This window comes from Triplophysa rosa, linkage group LG9 (genome assembly GCF_024868665.1).
Source record: "Triplophysa rosa linkage group LG9, Trosa_1v2, whole genome shotgun sequence".
NCBI classification, from domain to species: domain Eukaryota; kingdom Metazoa; phylum Chordata; class Actinopteri; order Cypriniformes; family Nemacheilidae; genus Triplophysa; species Triplophysa rosa.
Window position 1 is genome coordinate 27,315,292 of NC_079898.1, and position 10,000 is coordinate 27,325,291.

Consider the following 10,000-nt stretch of genomic DNA (forward strand, 5'->3'; position numbering starts at 1 on the left):
GAGTTGGGTATTAAAAGTCATGTTGTTGTTTTCTACCTCGAACTTTATTTTTTATGAGACTTGTATTGAGACATAAGAAATATACTAAAGATCGCATGTTTATACATACACGAATACAGAGACATTGACGTTTATTTTCATGATCTTCGTTAGGAACAAGAGGAAATTCTCACGGAAATATGGTTGTTCTGAGGTGAATATCAATACAAGATATTCAACCGTCATTCATTACAAATATTTCATAGTTTCTTTATGTGTTGAGATTGTTGCAGCTTCATTGCGACTGCACACACGCACGCCGTGCACGCCCTTTCTGTAAATGAATCACAGTTTTACCCTGATATTTGTAGTCAAGTTATTGTAACACAAATCGTAGTTGATCTGCCAAAAACATGCTTATTACAATTTTACTATAATAGTCAGGTCAGGTCAAGTCGACTTTATTTATATAGCGCTTTCGACAATTTTCATTGTTACAAAGCAGCCGAGACATATTGACTATAAGCAAAACATTTAAAGTTACACAAAACAAATAGGTGAAAACACAGACACGCACACACCGGTTCCCATGTTTTATGGGGACATTCCATAGACACAATGGTGTTTATACTGTACAAACTGTATCTCATATTCCCTCCCCCTAACCCTAACAATCACACACAACTGTCTGCTCTTTTACATTTTCACAAAAGTTCATTCTGTATGATTTATAAGCTTGTTACCTCATGGGGACCAAAAACATGTCCCCACAAGGACAAGGGTTTTGGATATTGCCATCTTTGGGGGGACATTTTGTCCCCATACCGTAGGGTTTACCCTTCCCACACACACACGCACACACACACACACACACGCACGCACGCACGCACGCACGCACGCACGCACACACACACACACACACAGAAGCACACGTTTAAGATAACGGAGAGAGAAACACCTGTAGGTCAAATATTAAACAGACTATAAATTCCTATATGTAATCATATATAAGTTAAGTAAAACTTTAAAATTCTAATAAATTCTAATAAAACCATGGTTCATTTTCCTAAGGGTCACGCACGCGAGCTCGCACACAGCGCATGCACGCTCACACGCGCGCGCACGCTCGCTCGCGCTGAACTCAGCTCGAGTGTGTGATCAGTGTCGCGCTCGGCGCTTGTGGAGACGCAGCGGTTCCGTTTGTTTCCTCGCGTGTGTATGAGAGACGCGACGCGCGTGAGTTCAGCGCTTCTGCGGGACGCGCCGGAGGTTCGAGAGGAGACGCGGCGCGATGGAGCGCTCGCGAAGAAACACAGGTGCGTCCATCACATGCTCACCTGCGCGTGCGGCGACACATTACTTGAAGCATTCATCGTCACTGATTCAGAACCTGCCGAAAGTGTCGTGCTGTGTGCAAGAATCTAGACCGAACATCTACAGCATCGTTTAAACAGAGTACTGAGCGATACCAGAGTAAACACAGTATTACCACCTTTAAAGAGAGAGAGAGAGAGAGAGAGCTGCGCATTTACTGCTGTGTGGTTTGGCACGATTGTTTTATGTTCGCGCAGTTTACATCCCCGTGACCGTATCGGACCGTAATGCAATGATACCGTGGTATTTAATCTGTCGTGTTTACGTGCCATGGTATTCTGTGGTGCCATACTAAAGATTCCGTTGTTGCTTGCGTTAAAGTCATTAAAGCAGACTGTCTGTGTTCGTCTTTTAAATATACATTTACATACACAATTCCTTGACAATTGTGTGTGTGTGTTGACATGTTTTTATATCCCGGTGGGGACCTAAACCTGAACGCACACAAAACTCGTGTCACTGTGGGGACCAAAATTGAGGTCCCCACGGGCAAAAAAAGGTTAAATCGTACAGAACAATATTTTTTTAAATCTAAAAATGCAATTCTATGATCTTTAGGTTTAGGGGATAGAATATACAGTTTGTACAGTATAAACATCATTACGCCTATGGACTGTCCCCAGGGAGATAATAAACCAAACGTGTGTGTGTGTTAAATCTCTGTTTTAAATAGCATGTACAGTTTCATGACATGAATTAGTCTTTAAGCCTTTTGGGAATGCACATTTATGCCTGCATGTAGTGTTTTTGTTTTTAATGTGGTGATGTCGTGGTTAGATATAGGGCACATAAGCAATTTCCAGCATGCCGCTTCAGCAGATTGTAAGGGAAGTGAAAACATCGACGTTATGTGCTGGAAACCGTCCCCAGAGCAAACGATCTGATACCACCAGTGTCTTGAAAACAGATGATTGTATTTAAGCTGACATTCTGTCCTGCCGTTTCAAGTACACGTTCATGTTATTTTTAGAAGGTTGTTTCTTGCTTGATTCTCATTATCGGTGTCTCAGGAATTCTTCGGCGTGTAATTGAAACCTGGACTGTTGTGGCTGTTGTCTCGCGCTGGCAAACGGGAAGGAGCGGACGTTCCCTGCGTCATCCCTCACCGGGCATGGACGCTCCTGAGGCCGGCCGATAGTTTACTCAAAGTCGTTCATCACACAGGTGGAGGCAGTAGGCACTGCATCAATTCTCATTTGCAGCCGCGTTCACTTTAGAGGCCGTTCATTGTTCATGTCCAAGCAGATTAGATCAGAGGAGACGTGAGGGAACCCGTGAAGTGAAAGCGTTGGTGGCGGGAGGTATGGAGAAGACCTGTCGATAGCCCTCAATACTGTTTGCATTGAGCTGTTTGTTTAAGAACGGCTGATTCGTTTGCTGTTTGTTTGGAGTGTTTTGCCACAGGCCGCCTGATTCACCTTTAATTAAACGCTGGAGTGGATGTTTATTTCTGGAATCCCTCCGGCTCGTGACGGGAAACAGGAGGCGTTCGCGATTTTACTGAAGCAGCTTTTCAATGAAGTGCAAATGTCTGAGTTGAGCTTCATCTGAGATTTCCGTCAGGTCTCACGGCACACAGTGATGCTGCTACTGTAAGCGTGTGTCTGTATCATGGGTAAAGGTGGATCCATCTCATTAAAAGTCACATGTTTGTCTCAGCGGTGAGCGCAGAGATGTCTGACTAAATGCGTAATGTGCGCAGCTGTCGTGCGGCTCGTGAATGCTGTGGAAATGCTGCAATACTTTGGCAAAAGCAAATGAAACGTGGCTGCGCGGTGCTGCTGGCCGACAGCTGCTGACTTGAACTAAACGACACCGCCGAGAAGATAAAGGCTGTTAGTTAAACGTGTGATAAACTGTTTGTGCCGGGGTGACGCTTTGCCGCATCGGTTACATCCAGCTATCAGTAAAAATTTGGCAGCGTCGCTCCAGTTTCTGCACACGGAGCCAAGACTCCAGACTGCGGGCCAAAGCCACAGAACGTTCGAGCGGAGCCGCGGGAGAAAAGAGGAGAAACATGGATGGAGTGAACTTCTCAATTATTTTTATACTTCACCGAGTGCTGCAGAATGCTTCACAGTTTTCTTGTCAACCAAATGGCATTTCTTCAGTTTGTTTACTCGCTGTAGAGAAAGAATTGATGAAAGAGGAAAAGGAATCGGGCAGCGTTGAAAAACAAGCCGTTCACTTACATTCAGAACGCTGAGATTATAGTTGATCGTTGCCAAACAGAATTAAATTTACAGCTTTTAAAAGAACACGTCAAAATATCCGGTTTTGTGATAGCCATGTTTGTGAAATTGTGATCAGAGAATAAGTTTCTCATGTTGCTTTATTTCATCTTCGTCGACTCTCGTTTCCTCTTCCATTCAGTAAAACACAACTCAAGAGATTATTCATACGTGATGAGATTCTTTTCGATGAACTAAAGGAAGAGGCACGTTATTATGGGTGTGAGTGAATGTTTTTTTTGGCTGAAGCCGGACATGTTCCCCTCAGGATGTCCTAAAGTCATGTGATGACATCACGGACACGCTCGCCTCTCATGTGTGCCAGATGCCGTGTCGGCTGATAATAAATCTTCTGTTTCAGGTGTTGTGATTTTTGGATGGTTGTGTTGGTGATTTTGGACTCCAGATGTCCATTAGTTTTTGCTGGCATCAGTCTAAAGGCCTGTGTTTCGTTTCACAATCCTACAAAAAAAATCTCAAGAGGTCAAATTCGACCCCAAAATCAAAAGGCAAAATAAGAAATAATCTTTTTGATAGGCCGTTAACTGAGTTTCCACATTTCTCAGTAGGGTCGTGTCTGCTAGAGAATGTAAGCCATCGTGTTGAAATCTCTCTTGTTAAGGTGTTGTGGATGGATTCTTATAGTGACTTCAGTGCAAACTAACAGGATGCTTTATCTTTCTTAATACAATGAGTTCAAGTAAAAGCTTTTCTTCTCAACCAGACACAAACACATGAGACGGTCTGTGTGTGTGTCAGAGTTTAATACTGAAGCCTCAGTCATTCTGATGCTTCGCAAACACCTCCAGTCTGCAGTTTGTTTACATGACATCCGTTATCTAATGCAAAGATCACAATCTGCTGCCTCCTTTCCATCTTTATTTACTAAATGAATAAGATGAAAGATGTGAAGGAATGAACTGAAGGACTGTATGTATCGTGATGACGGAGTGTTGGGATGTCATGACTAGAGGAGTTCTCCATCACGGGCATGCGAGCTGTTTGCTGCCGGCGACGTGTAAGAGTCACGCGGCACCCGCAGGCCACATGCGTCAGCGCTCTGAACCGTCGGGGTTTTTCTCTTTAATGTACGGTTAAAGCTGAAGCGGCCAGACACACATTAGCCCGTGAGGTGCGCTGTCGGCTTTTCCACTCACATTCTAACAGTACTTAAGTCTGCCTGTTGTCTGTGACGTACGGATGCTTTAGAAATCCAAAGACAGCTAAACACACAGCTTCAGTCACACATGCCAATGCTCTTCTCTCACCTTTACTTTTGCTGAGAGAACGAGTAAATCCTGGTAAATATAGCCTTTAACCTGCACCGGTTCTTCTCAACTGGTAGAGGCTCCGTGCACGCAGGGTGATGACGTACGTCCGCTAAAGTCTCAGCCGGTTAAGCCTCTTCCGCTCTCATTGGGCTCAGGTATTTTGTCACCAAGTGATAAATACATGTTTACTAAAAAAACAAGTTTCAGTGAACTGACAGCACTACAGCTCATGTGATCAAGCCTCAAAAGTGCAAAAGTTTACTTCGTTTTTGTCATATTTGTGAATGTAGTTTGAAACGGACAGCATGAAGCCGTTCCCCTTTTTGGTTGTGGATGTATGATGTAGTGTTTGGATCATTTTGACATTAACGTTGACTTTAATCCCATGTGCACTAAAAATGGACCGCAACTGGATAATTGATTTCTGTTCTTCTAATCGAGGTCTTATGTTCACTTATCCTTTGTTTTAAGTGATGTGACGTTTTGCCCACGTATCCCAAACCACAAGGACATCTGATGAAGTGTAACTTCTTTCCAGTTCTTGGAAGTCAAAGGATGATTTAACTGTTATTGCATTGGACACAATTTCCACAAACGATAATTTCCATTTTTTATCGGACTAAGTGGTCTCTGAGAAGATCATAGGGTGCGTTTACACTTGGCATTAACATGCGACCTGTATCTGGATGTTGTCCACATACACATTGAAAAGACAAGTGTAAACGCGCTTCTGATCGGAATGTCATCCGATCAGCGTGTCCTGATCCAGAGGTAGTCGAGGACGCATTGTGATCGGATCTCAGTGTAATGTAAACGCAATCCAGACAGTTTATCTACATTTACCGGTACAATTTCACAGAAAACCTGCCCGATATCATTATTCTCTCGTCTGTCCGAAGCCTCTCAGACTGCGGAGCAGCTGATAAATGCAGAGGAAAGTTTACTCTTGCTCCCGAGCGTTGCAGTCATTCATTTTCCCACGAAATGATCACGGATACTTTAACCTACAGAGGATTTATGTCAAATCACACGAGATGTTTTACTTGACCACTTCAGCTGTATCATCGCTGTATTTGTGACTGCCATGAATGGCGTTGACTCGCACACACAGCGCCAGCTTAAAACGCATCATTTGTTTATTTTCATGTCACAGACACGAATGGCAACACTATACCAGCCTGTTTCTAACATACGTGTGTGTGTTTACTGTAGCCTATACGGCGTAATCAACTCTCCGGTTCCCCGAGGGCTGCTGCCGCTTGTGTCTCGTACGGCTCGCACTAAATCCTTGGTGTTTCGAGTCTGACGTCATCACCCAAACGTGTTTTTTCATCAATTTTAACAATCATAGGTAGTTTAGATGGTTAGAGTAAGGTTAGGGTTAGGGTAAAGGTTTCGTAAGACTTGAAACACCAAAGATTTAGTCAAACCAACAAGCCACGCCCACGGATCTGACTCGAAAGTACCGTCCCCGGAAGACAGATTAAGCGGCAGACGGGCAGCTTGAAACGGAGCTCTGAACACACCGTATATCATTTACACACAGAAACAAGATTGTATAGTGTTGCTAATAGCTGATGTCAGTAAGCACACTATTTAGGGCGCAGACCAAAGAAACGACGCGCTGTCACTTTCAGCCGAACCAACCCAAATACACGAGAACGATGTAAGTGCTCGCTTTTGATCATAGGAACTTATGTGATTATTTTATGTGTCTGTGACATGAATAAACAAATGATGTGATTAAAAGCACCGTTAGAGTCTGTGTGCGTGCGTGTGCGTGTGTGTGCGTGTGTGTGCGTGTGTGTGTGCGTGCGTGCGTGCGTGCGTGCGTGCGTGTGTGTGCGCGCGCGCGCTAGTGAAGCCACAGCTCAAGTACAAAAGCTTGTGATTTTACAAACGTCCTCTGCTTATACTTTCACATATAAGATCATTAATCGCTTTAACCGCGGTTTACTTCCCACCGCTGCCTCGAGCTCAACATGGCTGCGTATCAAATCTGTCACATGCTCATCCTCCCCGTTATATCTCCCCGCACCGGGGCTAGTTTTAAATTGAAGGCTTATTAAAATAATGGGCGGGAAACTATAGAGATCCGATCAGTTATCCAGATGTGGAAGCCACTTGATGACAAGTGTAAACGCGCTGTGTCCTGATTGTCTGAAGAGCCGATCTGCTTGTTCGGATCACCGAGATCGCATGTTAATGCCAAGTGTAAACGCACCCTAAGATTGTCACTTTGAAGGAGAGCATGTACCAAGTAATCTTTTAAATTAAGAGCCATTTTACACACGAGCAGAGGAGCATGTTGAAAAGTTGTGCTCAATTCAGGATCAGACGACAACAAGTGCCAGTGGTTTTTAAAAATCGATCTAATCAAATAAGATTTGAATGAATGGGTTGTAATAAAAGTAAAAGAAGGTTTTTTTTAGCAACTCCGAACGTGTCTTGAAAAAACACCACTGAATGCTTCATCAATCCATTCAGAAGGATAACCCCTATCCAAAATGTATTTTTCATGATTCTCGATTTTTAAATGATTCTCGATTATAAAACCTATCCAAAATGTATTTTTCATGATTCTCGATTTTTTCATGATTCTCGATTATAAAACGGACTCTTCAGGACAAGAGTCCTTTTTTTTAAAAAGTCGGATGAAAACTAGAAGCAAGCAAAATAGTGTTACGATCCGTATATCTTTTGAAAACAAAGTTTATCGCTGTCTTTTTGCACCCACACATCTAGGATGTGTACTCTGAATGAGTCTGCTTCCAAAGTAAACTCCAAGTCCTCTTCAAAATTATTCAAAAAGGACACACATTTTTCATTATTAAATACGTAAGTGTTCAAAAAAATTGGGGTAATTGGGGGCAAAAATTGAACCCATTGCTGTCCCACTAATCTGAAGAAAAACTAAAATACTTGTATTTGAAAACATAGGAGGCCATCTCTAGCAAGACTTCTAAAGGTGGAGAAAGATGGTGTCACTGAGCCCTTTCTCATGAGAGATGTAGGAGTATATAAACTCATTACATCCAGAGTTAATAAGAAAACCGTATCGGGTAAATCATGTGTCTCCAATATCTTATTAATAAAAGCAGTAGATATTCCCTAACATAAGGCGGTAATGAAAAACAAATGGTTTTATAAAAATAATAGATAAATATCATAGAACAAATAGAATTCAGTTGGGTTGAATGCACAGCTATAGGTATGGGAAAAAATGTCTTATTGTTTCTATCCTGAATAATGCACAAATATGATGTATTTAGTTCAGCTTGTTTTTTTTGTGTGTTTGACATTGATCATTTTTTCTGGTGAGACTCACAAGTGAGATGAGAGGATCACACCTGTCTGTCTGTCTGTCTGTCTGTCTGTCTGTCTGTCTGTCTGTCTGTCTGTGTGTGTGTGTGTGTGTGTGTGTGTGTGTGTGTGTGTGTGTGTCTGCTGGGATTGAAAGTGAGTCTTGTGTTCATTTGCATGTGCTCGGGATCATTTCCCTGCTTTTGCATCCTCAAGCCTTCCCAGCAGCACACATATTACATGTCTTTAAAAGTTTGGCCTAGATTGGGCTCCGTGGGGACCGCTGGTGTGAAATTGGTTCAGATGTAGATTGATGAGATCAGACGGAGCAGACTTCTGATGAGACCTTTAGGGGAAATGAAAGGATTACATATAAGAGCGCTACGCTCCGTCTCACATCATTGTCTTTAATAGCTACAAGACATATCTGAGCTCTCCTGACCGATTCTGTACGTCTCCTGGGCTCTCATTTATTACTCAGGTCGACATGAACATGTTATCTGACCTGTTTAACACCGTCCGTGAAGTGAGGACAGCGTGATTTTATCCAGTCTCTCAAACATAATACATCACATTCAGTTACAGCACAGAACAAAACTGGACGTATACCCCTGAAGCAGAAAACATCAGTCTTTGACAAAATGTCATTTTCTTTGTTCTTACACAGCGTTTTTATCATGTTTTCCAATAAAAGTATCTAAGCATTCTTAGGATATTCTTAAAGTCTCAGTGAAATTAAAAATGTCTATTTTGTTTCATGAAATATTTCAGCCTTTATTGTAAATAGCTTACCAATGAGGGTCATTCTCATTTTAAAAAATTGTGTTCCCTCATAATCTTCAGTTAAAATCTGGAAATGCACTTCTGTCCTGTAGTGACTATCCATGTCAAATGACATAAGTTTTGACGGTTTGGGCGGAGCATCTGTTAACTCCTCCCCTTCAACTCTGTCTGCTGTCAGTTTCATGTTTTATACATCCTATCAATTTGCATTAAAACGCAAGCCACACCCACTATTTTTCTCATTCGAAATTCCGTTTCACTTTAAGATAAATCATATCAAAATGAAATAAGTTTAAGCTTGAAGTAAAAACAATAGTTTTCCCTTTGAGTTAATATGATTTATTTTTCTTACCACGTTGTCAGACATTTTTTCAGGCATAAACTCAATTAAAAAACTCACTGTGTCTTGTCTTGGGAATGTTTTCATATTTCTATTGGAAATTTGACAAAAACACTGCGTGAGGAATAAAGATGAAGAAATGATTTTTTCATCTTAATATACACATTTATGTTCAGGTTTCCTCGCGATGAGGTGTACAAGTCTCCATGTACCCACACATATATGGCATCATGTAATAAATATGACATTATATTTATTTATTTTTAACGTTTTGAGTATTAAACTCGTTCTGCTTCTACACAGTAATTGGTGTTTCTTTAGAACTACTGAAAGAATCATTAATGGAAGCAGAATCCTAAAGTGAGAGTTGGAATCATTACGGTTGTGTGTGTGTGTGTTGATGGTGATCTCACGGAGCATCAGCGGATGGGTTTGATCTGTGTGTGTCGACTCATTAATGCTGTATGTGTTGTGATGAGATTCCCTCGGGTTCTTCTTCTCAAATCTCTGTCATTTGTGTGTAATTGCACATTGGTGCGGTGCGTTTGGAGCGCTGGGTTGAACGGGACTGCTTGACTCTGAAGCTTTTGACACCTTATTTAAAATATTTCTTCATCATAAATTCTGAAGCCGATGCGTTATGGGCTGAATTTATCATTCCTCTTGTTGAGCGAGTGAACAGATTCACATCAGTGTTCAGCGGTTACACACCGACTGTT

The 10,000-nt window shown here is 41.9% G+C and overlaps 2 protein-coding genes across 5 annotated transcripts in view; both read left to right on the top strand.

Moving 5' to 3' along the window:
* LOC130558726 (kinase non-catalytic C-lobe domain-containing protein 1-like) overlaps nt 1–10,000 on the top strand; it is a 169,990-nt gene that overhangs the window by 96,457 nt on the left and 63,533 nt on the right. The window lies entirely within an intron of this gene.
* The window catches only part of hs3st1l1 (heparan sulfate (glucosamine) 3-O-sulfotransferase 1-like1), a 38,061-nt gene continuing 29,186 nt past the window's right edge, over nt 1,126–10,000 (top strand). The window contains exon 1 of the mRNA XM_057341331.1: nt 1,126–1,295. The gene's annotated coding sequence lies outside the window, so the exon portion shown is untranslated. The remainder of the gene's footprint in view (nt 1,296–10,000) is intronic.